The 14638-nt window shown below is 29.3% G+C and overlaps 1 pseudogene across 1 annotated transcript; it reads left to right on the top strand.

The window, feature by feature from the left end:
* The first annotated feature begins 9127 nt into the window (after nucleotides 1-9127).
* LOC148200752 (receptor-like protein EIX2) lies at nucleotides 9128-14452 on the top strand (annotated as a pseudogene). The gene is made up of 3 exons (XR_015785933.1): nucleotides 9128-10940; nucleotides 11263-12688; nucleotides 14249-14452. The product of XR_015785933.1 is annotated as a receptor-like protein EIX2 (transcript).
* The last annotated feature ends 186 nt before the right edge of the window (nucleotides 14453-14638 follow it).

Genomic DNA, 14638 nt, shown 5'->3' on the forward strand with positions numbered 1-14638 from the left:
AGCACACAATTACAAAGTTTTAGTTAAATCCAACTATGAAGATAATCTTAGTCTTTTGTGGACCACCACTGTGTGTTGAGGGTGGATCTACACAATAATTAAATGTTGAAGTTCATGAACATGTATAGTCATTATTCGATAATGATTTCTTTCGTAAGGATCACATTTGGATTTGTTGTAAGCTTCTCCATGATATTTGACTCAATCTTATTCAAACCTTCTTGGCGACATGCATTTTTGAACTTTTTGAATAACTTAGTAGACAATGTTCATGCCAAGATACAATCTTTGCGACATGCATTTTTGTATATATCTTCTTACATCTCGATATAAGGAGATATGTAAGGAGATATGTTAGAGATCCCATATCGATTAGAAATAAGGTGACTTTACAATATATGAATAAATGTAAACTTCACTTTACAAACCAATTTTATAGGTTTGGAAATTACACTAAAAATTTACTTTTTAAGATTTTTTACATTATTTTTTTTTAATAAAATGATACCCAGGACAACCTTTTGCAAATTTAGATGAAAAGTTTGCATGACTACTAAATAAAATAGAAAAAAAACATTGATTTTCAATACTTGATAGTCTTATTATAAAAAGCAATGGTTTCCCTTGCTATCATGAATCATGTTTTTTCGCCTAGTAAACTTTGGAAATTTTTATCCATCATTAATTTTTTTAATTAACCTGAATATTATTCTTATTACTTCAAAATATTAAACATATCAACTATATTTTTTTTAGTGAACAAGAATAAGAATTTTATTTATTTTAATGTACACATTTTTAATAAATAACATTCTTTTCATTTTCTTTTTCAAATTTCAGGCAGTTGAAACTCATCATCTTGGACGACTTCACCTTTGAGCTTTTTAATGCTTGGACAAGGCAATGATTTCTTCAAACTCCCTTAGTATATGTTGATAAATTAGTGTACATGTTCTCATTCCTTGAAGTTTTACTTTTCATTAAATTATAAAAGTCATTAAGCACTGAGCTTGTAAATTACATTAATAATTCACTCGTACTTTTCTTATAATGCAAACTTCGACATGACATGTTTTTTAGTTCATTACATTTCATATATTTACCCCACCAAAGTTTAATCATTTTGGTGAGTGCCTTGTTTAAAATTTTTTTATATATATTATAACACATATACAGGTGATGACCACCTTTTTAAACTTATTTATATTAAATATTTACTATATACATATAGTTGATGAAAAAACTAAAATGAAAAATAATCATTTTAAATTCAAAGACATCTTAAATATTCAATATAAAATAAATGTTTGTTGCATACGAAATATAGAATAAGTTCAGAACAAACATAGTATAATATATAGAATATAATAATGGAAAATTATATTAAATTTTGGATGTCTTAAAACCTTGAAAATATGAACTTTGTGATCCTTTCGCAATGTAAATGAGCTTATAACGTCTTCTATTCAACTTCAATCCAGAAAAAGATAATTGATGGTTTTTTTAAAATAAAAGGAAGAGTTTACCGTCCAACACAGAAGGGACCGACATTATATCAATTTATTTTAAGGGGGCCAAAGTATATGTCTTCAAACATTTTAAAAAAAGTCAACTGGAAGTTATGTTACTGAAGGATTTGACGTTAATATAGAGCCGCCATCATATCATCTTTGGCATCTGTTTAGAGGGCACCCACATCTTATAGTTTTTATACAATTAAAAAAATCAATTGGAAGAAAATGATTTCAAAGATTTTGATATAAGATAGTTAGGGGTTGACGTCATATTTTTTAGACGTCGAATAGTTAGGACGGATATCTAAGTTTAAAATTGAAAAATCGACTTGTGAAAGATATTTCTCGTACCATTTAGACGTTAAATTCTTTGGGATTCAATTTCATATTTTATTAGACATCGGATTGTATGATGACTAACGTCATATAATGTCCAATAAGATATGATGTGGGTTTTTTTACAGAATCCGATGTCATATGTTTTTTAAAGAATTAAAAAAAAAGTAATGCGAGAGAATTTTTTTTATTATTTATTTGTTTTCTCTGTTCTCAAGCTTTCCCGCAGTTGCGGCGACAAATCTAACCACTATCAAAAGTAAGTTTTCTTTTATTTAGTGCAAAGGAACGTTGTGTATTAGTTTGTGTATGATGTTCTTTTGTTTTTACCGATTATTTTTATACAGGTGTTTTGAATACCTTCAAGCGAAAGCGTAAGTTCTCCTTTCTCCCTTACTAGTCAAGACTCCTTTGTAGCAGCAACGACTCTTCTTCCATTGTATTCCAACTTCTTTCAAGGTTTTTCTTTACACTAAATATTAAATGAATATTTCCTAGTGAATGGAAGTTTTGATATGACTTGATTTGCACGTGACTTTTGCTATTATTTTTCTCATTATTTTAAATGTCTTAACCAAATTCTTTTAGGGATTTAGGAATCTTTGTTAGGAGAAGTTTTTCTCACTTTTTTTTTTCTTGGTTTTGTTAACATTGTAGAATACTTTTACCATCAAATTTAGTTTTATTGATGATGTTTGATTAATTATTAAGTGATTGATTAAATTGTATTTTTAATTTATATTAGTAAGTTGATTAATTTTAGATTTATTAGATTTTGTATGTTAAAATAATTTTAGTTTTTCTAAGATTCATTATAATTTTAGGTAAATATTGAGCTAACCTTAGTTTTTATTTAAGATTTAGCACAAATGATTGAGTTTTTAATCGTTTTTATTAAATCTCAAATTGTTCGATAGAATAGTTTGATAAAAAATATTTTTCATAATTCATTATAATGTGTATATTGAATTTTATGTATAAATTTGATAAAATTTTAGTTGAAATCATTTTGTGTTACTCTTTGAATGCATACTTAATTGTTGCCATGAGTGATATTTTTATTTTGTATACTTCATAAGTAATATGAAATGTTATCAAAATTTTATTAAATTTATGATATTTTTTAGGTTTAGGTAAATTGTAAATATATAAAAAAATATTTTTAAAAACAAGACAGCAATTGAAGTTTGTTAGTACAGTAACATACTTCAATTTATGTCAAACAATACCATATCTGACGTCAATTAAAGTTACTAGTGATGCTTGTTTTTAAGGTACGTTAGACTTCCACATGACCTATGTCTTTGTATGTCTATTTTTAATACCGACATTAATTTAATGTCAAAATTTCTTTTTACGTTAAATGTCCAAAATAGAAAACTTCAAAAATCATTTTTATGTAGTACCTAAAAGAATATTGTTTGAAGAGGAAAAGTATGAATGTTTAAATTAAAGAGGGTGAGGATAGGATGCATGATTTCTAACTTACTCCTGACATACTCCTTATCATTTTCATGTGTAATTTTGAAAAGTTAATAGTCTGAGCATATCAAAGATAATGTAATGGTAAGTGTGTGATTCAGGATGGGAATGTTTTGATAGACCAAACACAATTCCTGAAATTTCAGTTTGGGAAAAAGTAAATTGGAAAAATGTTAATTGTGCAATTTCAACATCTTTAGGGAAAGAAATGCTCCAGCGGACTGACCAGATAAATAGATAAAATATTAATTAAGAATCTGTGAAGTAAGTCATTGCATGCATAATGTTATTTACTTTACTTTGTAAATTGAAACAAGAAACACTTGTTATTCCAAACCATTCAAGTTATTTAGAAGCCCAGGTTATTATAGTCAAATATGAAAACAAAAAGTATATAAACATCTTTGATATAACTATGTTATAGAATTTTGCTTATTGGTAAGTGTATTGGTGATAAACATGACTAATGAATAACTAATTGACTTTCATATTGCATTTACTATCTTTATCGTAGTTCTGACTCAAGCCAAAATGTTTGAACAGGATTGCATATAACACAATTACTACTCACTGATGATAATGTTTCATTGGAAGAATTATTTCTATATATGAATCAAATTAATGGCACGCTACTGACTTCTCAAAATTCACATCTTTAAAAACATCATATATTTATGAAAATAAGCTAAATGGTGAGATTGTTAAGGATATTCAATTTCCGCCAACTCTAAATGCATTCAAATTCTTTAAAAGGTGTGCTTAGTGACTACCAGTTTCATTAATATTTATAAGTTACATGTATTAGATTTAACATAATTCATTAGCTTTGAAATTTACCCGAAATTTATATTTTTTTCATATTCTAGCAATTACTTGATGCAATAAAAAAAGTACTTAACTTATAATAATCATTTTAAAACTTCACATTATATCAAATATCCTTATTGCTTCCATGATGTTCTATGGTAGTTATTGTGTTCCTCTTGAATTAGCTTTAATCTTTATATCCATTACTATTTTCTCAAAGTTTTTGGATGGTATTTGGCCCAATCTTATTCAAACAATCTTGGCAACAATCTTATTTCAACTTCTTGAACAATTTAGAAGACCATGTTCGTGCCAAAATAACAATCTTTGCCAGAGTACTTGAGCGGCGGGTTAAAGATTAACAGGTAATAATATCATAGGTTTTATACAACTTTGCTTTCTCTATGTATTAAATGCACATTACCATATATTCCTTTTTCAATATTTCTATAACATTTTATTGATTCAAAATAAAATTAACAAATAATTATCATGCTAAATATTGAACCAATTTTTACAATTCAATTAGTTGCTTTTGATGAAACTAATTATGTTAAAGATATAAGATTTATTGCACAAGAGTAATTAATGTGTAAATATAGAATGTTAAGTAAACAAGAAAATGACTTCTTGCTTGTTTAAATGATGAGTGCCTTTACTGTTTATTTCAATTTTTTTTAATAAAACTATGCCCTGGACAACCTTTTGCAAATTTAGATGAAAAATTTGCATGACTACAAAATAAAATAGCAACAAAATAATTGATGTTCAATACTTTCTTATAAAAAAAAATAATTGTTTCGCTTGCTACCACAAAATCATGTTTTTTCACTCGTAAACTTCTGAGATCCTTATCTATCATTAGTTTTTTTTTGTTTTAACCTGATTATTATTCTTATTACTTAAAAATTTTAAACATGACATCTCAACATACACTTTTGAAGTGTTAAGAAAATCTCACAATACATGTTTTCCTAAAATTGAGTCTTACTCTTCGTTCATAACTAAAGGCTTTAAATAGTCCTGACACTTACAATATTATGGGAATAAAAATAAAATCTGAAAATAAAATATCAACTATCTTAAAAATAAAACCTGCTTAAACTATCATTAAATAATATTGTACCAAGATAAACCGAAAATCATAACTACTTATCCCTATTTTATATCTATCAAATCAAATTAAATATTATTAGACCAAAAAACTAATAAAATAAGATTTAAACAAAATTATTAATAAAACCCTAAAAATTAAGTTTATCCCAACAAACTCTCCCATAAACTTAAATTCTTCCTTCCTTCATTCGACTTTCCATGTGCATCATCTCACACCGGGTTTGCTTCTTTCAATCAGATTTGAGTTGGAGTTATCCAAGCTCTTGCTAGTCATATTTTGCTTCAAACATCTTCTCTCCAATACTTTTAGCTCTAGTTCATACAATCGGTTCTTCTTCGCTTTTGCTTGGGTTGCTAGACAACCATGCTTATCCTTTAAATATAGTACCTCGTCCTTCAAAAAAATTGAATTACCTTTTTCAATTATCTGACCTGTGCTTAAAATATTGCTCTTCAACTCGGAAACATAGTAAACATCTCTAATCTCTCCAACTCGTCCATTCTTCTACATATGTCGAATTGTTCCACGCCTTTTCACGACCACCTTGGAGTCATCTCCGAAAGACCTAAATTTGGCCTCTACCTTGGTGAGTTTATAAAAAAAGTTCTCATTCCCACACATATGATTGCTTGCCCCAGTATCTAGATACCATACCGAGTTGGTAGAAATCTCATCAATCTTTGATTTCAAGCATGGTCCAACATTTGTCTTCTTCAGCTTCTCAAGCTCAACCCTTTGTTTATTCATAATCTCATTGCATGAAAAAGCCATTTCTTGTTTGATATGATTATTGTAATTGTGCAGCCTACTAGCCATTGGGCTCCTGATTGTGATTGTGTATATTTAGAATATGTAGTGTTGATGTCAAACCTATTTTCATACTAAGTTGTTGAAGTATGTGTAAGTACTCTATAAAAGAGAACTTCACTACAGTATAATACTCAGCATGACCCATATTGCATGCCTATAACAGTAGTCAATGTGTAAGTACTCTATGAAAGAGGACTTCACTATAGTAATAATACTCAACATGACCCATATTGCATGCCTATGACAGTAGTCAATGTGTAAGTACTCTATAAAAGAGGACTTCATTATAGTAATAATACTCAGCATGACCCTAATTGCATGCTTATGACAGTTGTATTCAAATTGCCTTCCATGTTAGACTTAAGTAGTAATAGGTTTATTACTTATGTCACACGGAATGTTGCTGTTTTGGCTAAGTTTTTGTTTGTTTGGCTTGTCACAAAACATGACCCATTTTCCCAATCATCGTGCATGGATGTACGACCGTTATTATAGTGGAAGGAGATGTTTGAAGGAAGCTTTAGTCGTTGGAGTTGATGCGTTTGTGGAGACGGCTCGACGATATGAATATTATGCTCTTGATGGATACAAGTTCAACACCGATGCATGGTTGAAAGGAAAAAAGACAACTAATTGTGGGGTGTTCGTTAAGGGCCTTACAGAGGGTGGTTATGATGACTTTTATGGTATTATTCAAAAAATTTATGAGCTGGAATATACTTCAACTACTCCAAAGAGGGTAGTTCTTTTTTATTGTCAATGGTTTGATCCATCTAGGAGTGGAACAAGACTGGATCCTAGGTATAATATTGTAGAAATTCAAATGACTTCAAGATACCGGCCATTTGATCCATTCATTCTAGCTCTAATGTTAGACAAGTTTATTATGTTCCATATCCATCATTTCGCAACATTGACAAACGTGGTTGGTGTGTTGCAATACAAACCAAGCTTAGGGGTCGCATTGAGTCAAATAATGTCGAAGACGATATCCCTCTCTAAGTTGATGAAATGACACATGGAAATGAAATTATTGAAGTTGAAGGTGTATCTGCATTGCACAACTTCGATGGTGATTGTGAAGAGTTAGAAGGACAAATAAAAGAACATGAAGAAGAAGGAGAAGAAGAAGAGGAAGAACAAGACAACAAAGAAGAAGAACTTGAAGACGATGAAGAAGACGATGATGAAGATGATTATGATGATCATAGTGATGCATCAAACAACGATGACAATGAGGATGATGAGGACGATTGAGTTAATTAAATGCTTGTATTTTGACATGTGTACGATTGACGATTATATAAAATTAAATCATTTATTAAATACCAATTATGTATTATGCGTTTAATTATCGATTTATTTATATACCAATTAGATTTTCTTATCTTTTTTTTTGTTATATGCAATAAAGAATATATTTCTGATCTTTTTAATGACTTGGGTAATTTACTTTTATTAAAGTATGGAAGTTATTTATAATTTTTTTTCTCAACATTACACTCGAAAATCGTATCTAAAAACATTTTGTCACTCAATATATTTGAAAAAAATTACATTTGTCACTCAATATATTTGAAATTGTATTTACATTTTTCACTCTTTTGTTTATATTTAATTTAACCATTTATATTTTTTTCATATTCTAACAATTACTTGATGCAATAAAAAAAATATTTAACTTATAATAATCATGTTAAAACTGTTCACATTATATCAAATATCCTTATTGCTTCCATGATGTTCTATGGTAGTTATTGTGTTCCTCTTGAATTAGCTTTAATCTTTATATCCATTACTATTTTCTCAATGTTTCTCTCTGTTTTAATCTAACTATATTTTTAATATCTTGTGTCTCGGTCGAAGTTCTTTTGATGTTTTAGAAGTGTTTTCTATTCAATTTTTCCTTTTAATCCTACTTGCCTTGACATTTTTGTTATGTCGTTCAAAACATTTTCACCGGGAATTAGGAAACTAGTATGCATGTTTTGGTTGTTTAAAGTTTTACTTTACTTTTATTAAATTATAGACCTTACCTTGTAATGAAATATAAATTATCATGCATTTTAACAATTTATTCATACTTTTCTCATAATTCAAACTTTGCTATGACATATATTATTTAGTTAAATATATTTGTAATATGTGCCACATTTTAATTTGTAGAACTTTGGATACGTTATCGTTTTACACATTGCGATGATTGGATTTGTTTCTAACTCTTTTCGTGTAAAAGTGATACATATGACTAATGTTTTTGTTTTCTTCCAACTAAGTTATGCATTAGTGACAGAGATTTCCACTTACTTTAAAAAATTTAAAGCATTACACCACTTTCTTTCCCTTTATCAATTTTATGGTCAAGTCTTTTCACCATCTCACCACTTCACTTTTGAGTAAAATAAATTAAAAATAATAATAAACAACCATTACACTATAATCATATCATATAAATCAAAGTCATCCTAAAATATAAATACACAGCACAGCATTCAAATATCTTACTTTAACTATATCAACTATATTTTTTAATGAATAACAATAAGGACTTTTATTTATTTTAATGTATATATTTCAGAGAACTAACATTCTTTGTATTTCAACATATCATTTTTATGAGTGTGACATTTTCAACATATGAAGTTGTTAAAAGTACGAAGGTTTGTCTTCAACGTTACCTTTCGTCCGTTTATGCTGGAAATTATCTGTAGAATATATTCTAATGTTAAGTAAATAAAGATTCTCTTTAATCTATATATCTAATTACACAAGATGAATATTTTATATTTAATTTATTGTAAATGTTTCTCTTTGATTTTTTAAATTATGAAGTGCACGTGTACTATATTTTTTAATTTAGATGATTCACGTGTTTGGATATGTGTCATATGTATCCGTGTGGGTCATATATCTATGTCTGTGCTTTATTGCAGTTGCTTTACAAGCATGCCTTGTTATTCAAACTTCACCACGTGTTTTACGAAAAGAAGGTAAGAATGGTTATAATTGAGGTTCACATAGGATTTATGAATCGATATGAGATTCAAACAAAACGAATATTTGAGATAACTCTTTTGTTATATATATGTGGTTATGGAGAGTGCTTTAACTCATCAACATTAATCTAGTTTTGATACTCACCGAATTCTAGCCATTACGTTTTCTGTGTGATGATAACTTCCACAACAACCTCAATGAAGAATCCAGTTGGTTTAAGATTGATGATGTTTGTGCTGTGTGTGGTGTCGCAGGTTGTTCATGGTGAAACGAGATGCATTCCAAGTGAGAGGGAAGCACTGCTACAATTCAAGGGTGGCATTGTGGATGAATACGGCATGCTCTCCTCTTGGACCACTCCTCACTGCTGTCAATGGGAGGGGATTCGCTGCAGCAACCTCACCTCCCATATTATAAGCCTCGACCTTCATGGAGATATATATGAAGAGAGTTATATGAGCGGAGAGATCCACAAGTCGTTGATGGAGTTGCCACAATTACAGTATTTGAACCTCAGTTTTAATTCTTTTCCAGACACTCACATCCCAGAGTTTCTTGCTTCTCTCAAAAACTTGAAATACCTTGATTTGTCTCGTTGTGATTTTGGCGGAAGAATTCCAAGTCAATTAGGCTCTCTTTCTCATTTGGAATACTTAAATCTTGCTTCTAATTCTCTGAACGGATCAATCCCTTATCAGCTTGGAAATCTCTCCCAATTGCAGCATCTTGATCTCAGTGACAATTATTTCAAAGGAAATATACCTCCTCAACTTGGAAAGCTCTCCCAGTTGCAGCATCTTGATCTCAGTTGGAATGGTTTTGAAGGAAATATACCTCCTCAACTTGGAAATCTCTCCCAGTTGCAGCATCTTGATCTCAGTGGGAATGGTTTTGAAGGAAATATAGCACCTCAACTTGGAAATCTCTCCCAATTGCATGAGCTCTATCTTGGAGGAGGCAACCGTAATCTCAAAATTAGTGACGGAGGTCAGTGGCTCTCAAATCTCCTTTCTTTAACCCATCTTTACTTGTACTCTGTATCAAATCTTAATACTTCTCATACTTGGTTGAAACTGATTGCGGAGCTACCTGAACTAAGAGAACTAAGTTTAGTTGATTGTAGCCTTTCCGACCATTTCATTCTGTCATCCAAACCTTCCAAGTTCAATTCATCTACTTCCCTCTCTGTCCTTCATCTTTCTCAGAACACCTTCACATCACCATTGGTATTTCAGTGGGTCTCAAACATCACTTCCAACCTTGTTGAGCTTTACCTTAGTCATAACCTCTTGGAGGGTTCCACATCAAGTCATTTTGGTATGCTAAAGAATTCGCTTAGGCATCTTGACCTCTCCTATAATTATTTGAAGGCCAGGGATTTAAAATATTTCACAAATATATGCACCTTACATTCTTTATACTTGTATGAAAACAAGTTGACAGAAGGCCTTCCATCCATTCTTAGTAATTTGTCTGGTGGTTGCGTTAAACACTCATTGCAAGAATTGGATCTGTCATCAAATCACATCACCGGCACTTTGTCGGACATTTCAGTATTCTCTTCTTTGAAAACATTGTCTCTTGATGTAAATCAGTTAAGTGGAACAATACCTGAGGGTGTCAAGTTACCATCCAATTTGGAGGATTTTTCAATTAGCTCAAATTCATTAGAAGGTGGAATTCCAAAATCATTTGGGGATGCATGTTCTTTGCAATCATTAACCATATTTGGTAATAGCTTCAGTGATGAGCTTCCGATGATAATTTCTCACTTGTCTGGATGTGCTAGATATTCATTGCAAGAATTGAATCTAAGCAGGAATCAAATCAATGGCACACTACCTGACTTCTCGACATTCACATCTTTAAAACTATTAGTATCTTTCTTATAATAAGCTAAATGGAGAGATTCATGAAGAATATTCAATTTCCACCTCAACTGGAGGAACTCTACATGAATTCAAATTCTTTAAAAGGTGTGCTGACTGACTACCACTTTGCTAATATGTCTAAGTTACAGAGCCTTGGATTTATCTGATAACTCCTTGGGCTTGGCATTTACTCAAAACTGGGTTCCACCTTTTCAATTGCTAATCTATATACTTGAGATCCTTGCAAGCTAGGTCCAACATTTCCCATGTGGTTGCATACACAAAATAAATTTGTCCGATATTGACATTTCAAATGCTACAATATCAGGATATTACTCCTGAATGGTTTTGGGCTAAATTACCTCTACAAAAAGTGAAGGCAGTGAATATTTCATAACAACAATCTACAAGGTACAATTCCAAATATTTCATCAACGTATGTTTCTACTTCCATGCACCTTGGATCAAATCAATTTGAAGGTTCTATTCCTCTATTTCTACGGAATTATGCAATTCTTGATTTATCGAAAAACTAAATTCTCAGATCCTCTTTCATTTTTGTGTGGAAGATTATGCAATTTCAGTTCAAATTCATTTAGACATTTCATATAATCACTTATCTGGAGATATTCCCAGATTGTTGGAAACAATTAACTCACTAGTGTATTTAGATTTAAGTCCATAATAACTTTTTTGGAAAAATTCCAACTTCAATGGGATGGCTTCTTGATCTTCAAGCATTATTTTTGAGAAACAACAGTTTAGTAGAAGGAATCCCTTTATCTATAAGAAATTGCACAGAGTTAGTAATGCTTGATTTGTCAGAAAACAAATTATCGGGATTTATCCCTGATTGGATTGGGACAAAAGAAGAGTTGCAAATATTAAGTTTGGGAAAAAATCATTTCTTTGGGAGTTTACCAATCTCGATTTGTTGTTTAAGAAACATCCAACTCTTGGATCTCTCACTAAACAATTTATCTGGAAAAATTCCTAAATGCATAAACAACCTTACTTCAATGGTTCAAATAACAAATTTTGCAAGTCATTCATATGGGTTGAAAAATGGTCGTTCTACAACTTTGATGACATATTATTTGAATGCATGGTTGACATGGAAAGGTTCAAAACAAATGTTTACGGATGAAGGTTTGACACTACTAAATTACATTGATCTCTCAAGCAATCATTTCTCAGAAGAAATTCCCGTAGAAATAGAAAGATTATGTGGATTGATTTCATTGAACTTGTCAAGAAACAATTTGATTGGAAAAATTCCTTCAAACATTGGAAACTTAACATCACTTGAGACTCTTGATTTATCAAGGAACCAGTTGGTTGGTTTAATTCCTTCAAGTCTTGCTCAAATTTATGGTCTTAGCGTGTTGGATTTGTCCCATAATCATCTATCGGGAAAAATTCCAACAAGCACACAATTACAGAGTTTTAGTACATCCAGCTATAAAGATAATCTTAATCTTTGTGGACCACCACTTGAGAAGTGTAGTGAGGGTGGATCCGCACAAGAACCAAATATTGAAGTTGATGAAAATGAATATTCACTGTTGAATAATGATTTTTTTATAAGTATGGCATTTGGATTTGTTATAAGTTTCTGGATAGTATTTGGCTCAATCTTATTCCGGCGTTCTTGGAGACATGCCTATTTCAACTTCTTAAACAACTTAGAAGACATTGTTCATGTCAAAATAGTACTCTTTGCTAGAGTACTTAAGCTCAACAAAGATTAAAAGGTAATAATATTATAAATTTTATATAATTTTGCTATCTCTGTATATTATAAGCACATTAGCATATATCCCTTTTTTATTATTTCTATAACATTTCATTGATTAAAATAAAATTAACAAATAATTATTATGTTAAATATTGAACCAATTTTTACAAATCAATGAGTTACTTTTGAAACTAATTATATCAATTTATTACGCAAGAGCAATTACATGTGTAAATATATAGTTCTTTTCTTTAGCAATGTTATTTTATTTTACTTTCTCTTCTATATGGGTTAGAAATCCAGGCCTCCCTATATTTATATTTCTTTTGTTTGGATAAAGAAAAAAAAAAGTAGCATATTAACTAAATCATGAATTTTGAATGCTGAGTGCATTTAGTGTTTAAAATAAAATAGAAATAAAATCATTATGTTCAATACTTGACTGTCTTATGAAAAAAAAAAACAACGGTTTCCCTTGATACCATGAAATCATTTTTCTGTTCCCCGTAAACTTCTGAGATTTTATCTATTGTTTTTGGGTGTTGCTTCTTCCACCATCCAAGTGCTCACCTCCCAATTATCTTTTATTCTAAAAGTACTCAACACTTTTTTATTATTTTCTTTTATTTCAAAAATACCTTATACTTTTTCACTATATTCAACAATTTTTATCTTTTTCTCTCCACATTAATAGAACATTCACATGGCTCAGATTTAAACTTTATATTGCAAAATTTTATTTACACTTTCTCTTAAATGTTTGATTCAATCTTATTTTCACTATTCAATATTTTTTTTTCTTCAAATTACTTAATAAATGATAAAATTTTGTTCTAAATTTCTAGAAAAATGTTTATATATATGTGTTTTTTTTTACATTTAATATCTATAATTTTTAACATTATATTATGTTTTAACTTACCGAGATGTTTGACTCAAATATCTTGAATAAAGTATTTAATTTATCAGATAAATAATATAAAAATATTATTAAATACTTAAAATATAAAAGAAAAATTATTTGTTAAAGATTTGAAATTTATTTAGTTATTTCGACATTATAAAGTTAGTATATAATAATAATAATAATAATAATATATTATTTATTATTAATATTATTATGTTTATTTTTTTGTATTTGCATCTAACTTTTAAGTTTATAAAATGAAAGTGGTAGAAACACTAATATTGAAGTTTTTTCTGAATTTTATATTTTGTAATATATCACACGTTTAAATCTAAGCCATATGAATGCTCCAAGAGATAAAGAGAAAGAAATATTATTGAGGATAGTGAAGAGGTGTAAGGTATTTTTAGAATAAAAGAAAATAGTGGAGAAATGTAAAATATTTTTTGAATAATAAAAAATATAGTAAAAAGGTGCAGGAGCACTTGGGGTGGTGGAGGGAGCAACACCCAGTTCTTTTTTTTCTTAACTAACCTGATTATTATTCTTATTACTTCAAATTTTAAACACGCCAACTATATTGTTTTAGTGAATAAGAATAAGATATTATTTTAATGTACATATTTCAAAGAACTGACATTCTTTGTAATTTTATTTTTCAATTTTCAGGCACTTGAAATCCATCCTCTTGGACGACTCCACCTTTGAGCTTGTTATGTTTGGACAAGGCAATGGTTTCATTAAATTATAAACGCCATTAAGCATTGTGCTTGTAGTGAAAAATAAATTGTCATACATATTATTAGCAATTCACTCTTTTTTTTTCTTATAATCCAAACTTCCGTCTAAAATATTTTAGTTAATTACATTTCATATATTTGCCTCAGAAAAGTTTCATCATTTTAGTAAGTGATTTGTTTTCAATTTTATAAATTCTATAAATTACTTTATATAAAAAATTTATATATATATATATATATATATATATATATATATATATATATGTGTGTGTGTGTATATATATATATATATATATATATATATATATATATGTATGTA

Source organism: Vigna umbellata, chromosome 4 (genome assembly GCF_029865625.1).
Source record: "Vigna umbellata cultivar VRB3 chromosome 4, Vumbellata_1.0, whole genome shotgun sequence".
Lineage (NCBI taxonomy): Eukaryota > Viridiplantae > Streptophyta > Magnoliopsida > Fabales > Fabaceae > Vigna > Vigna umbellata.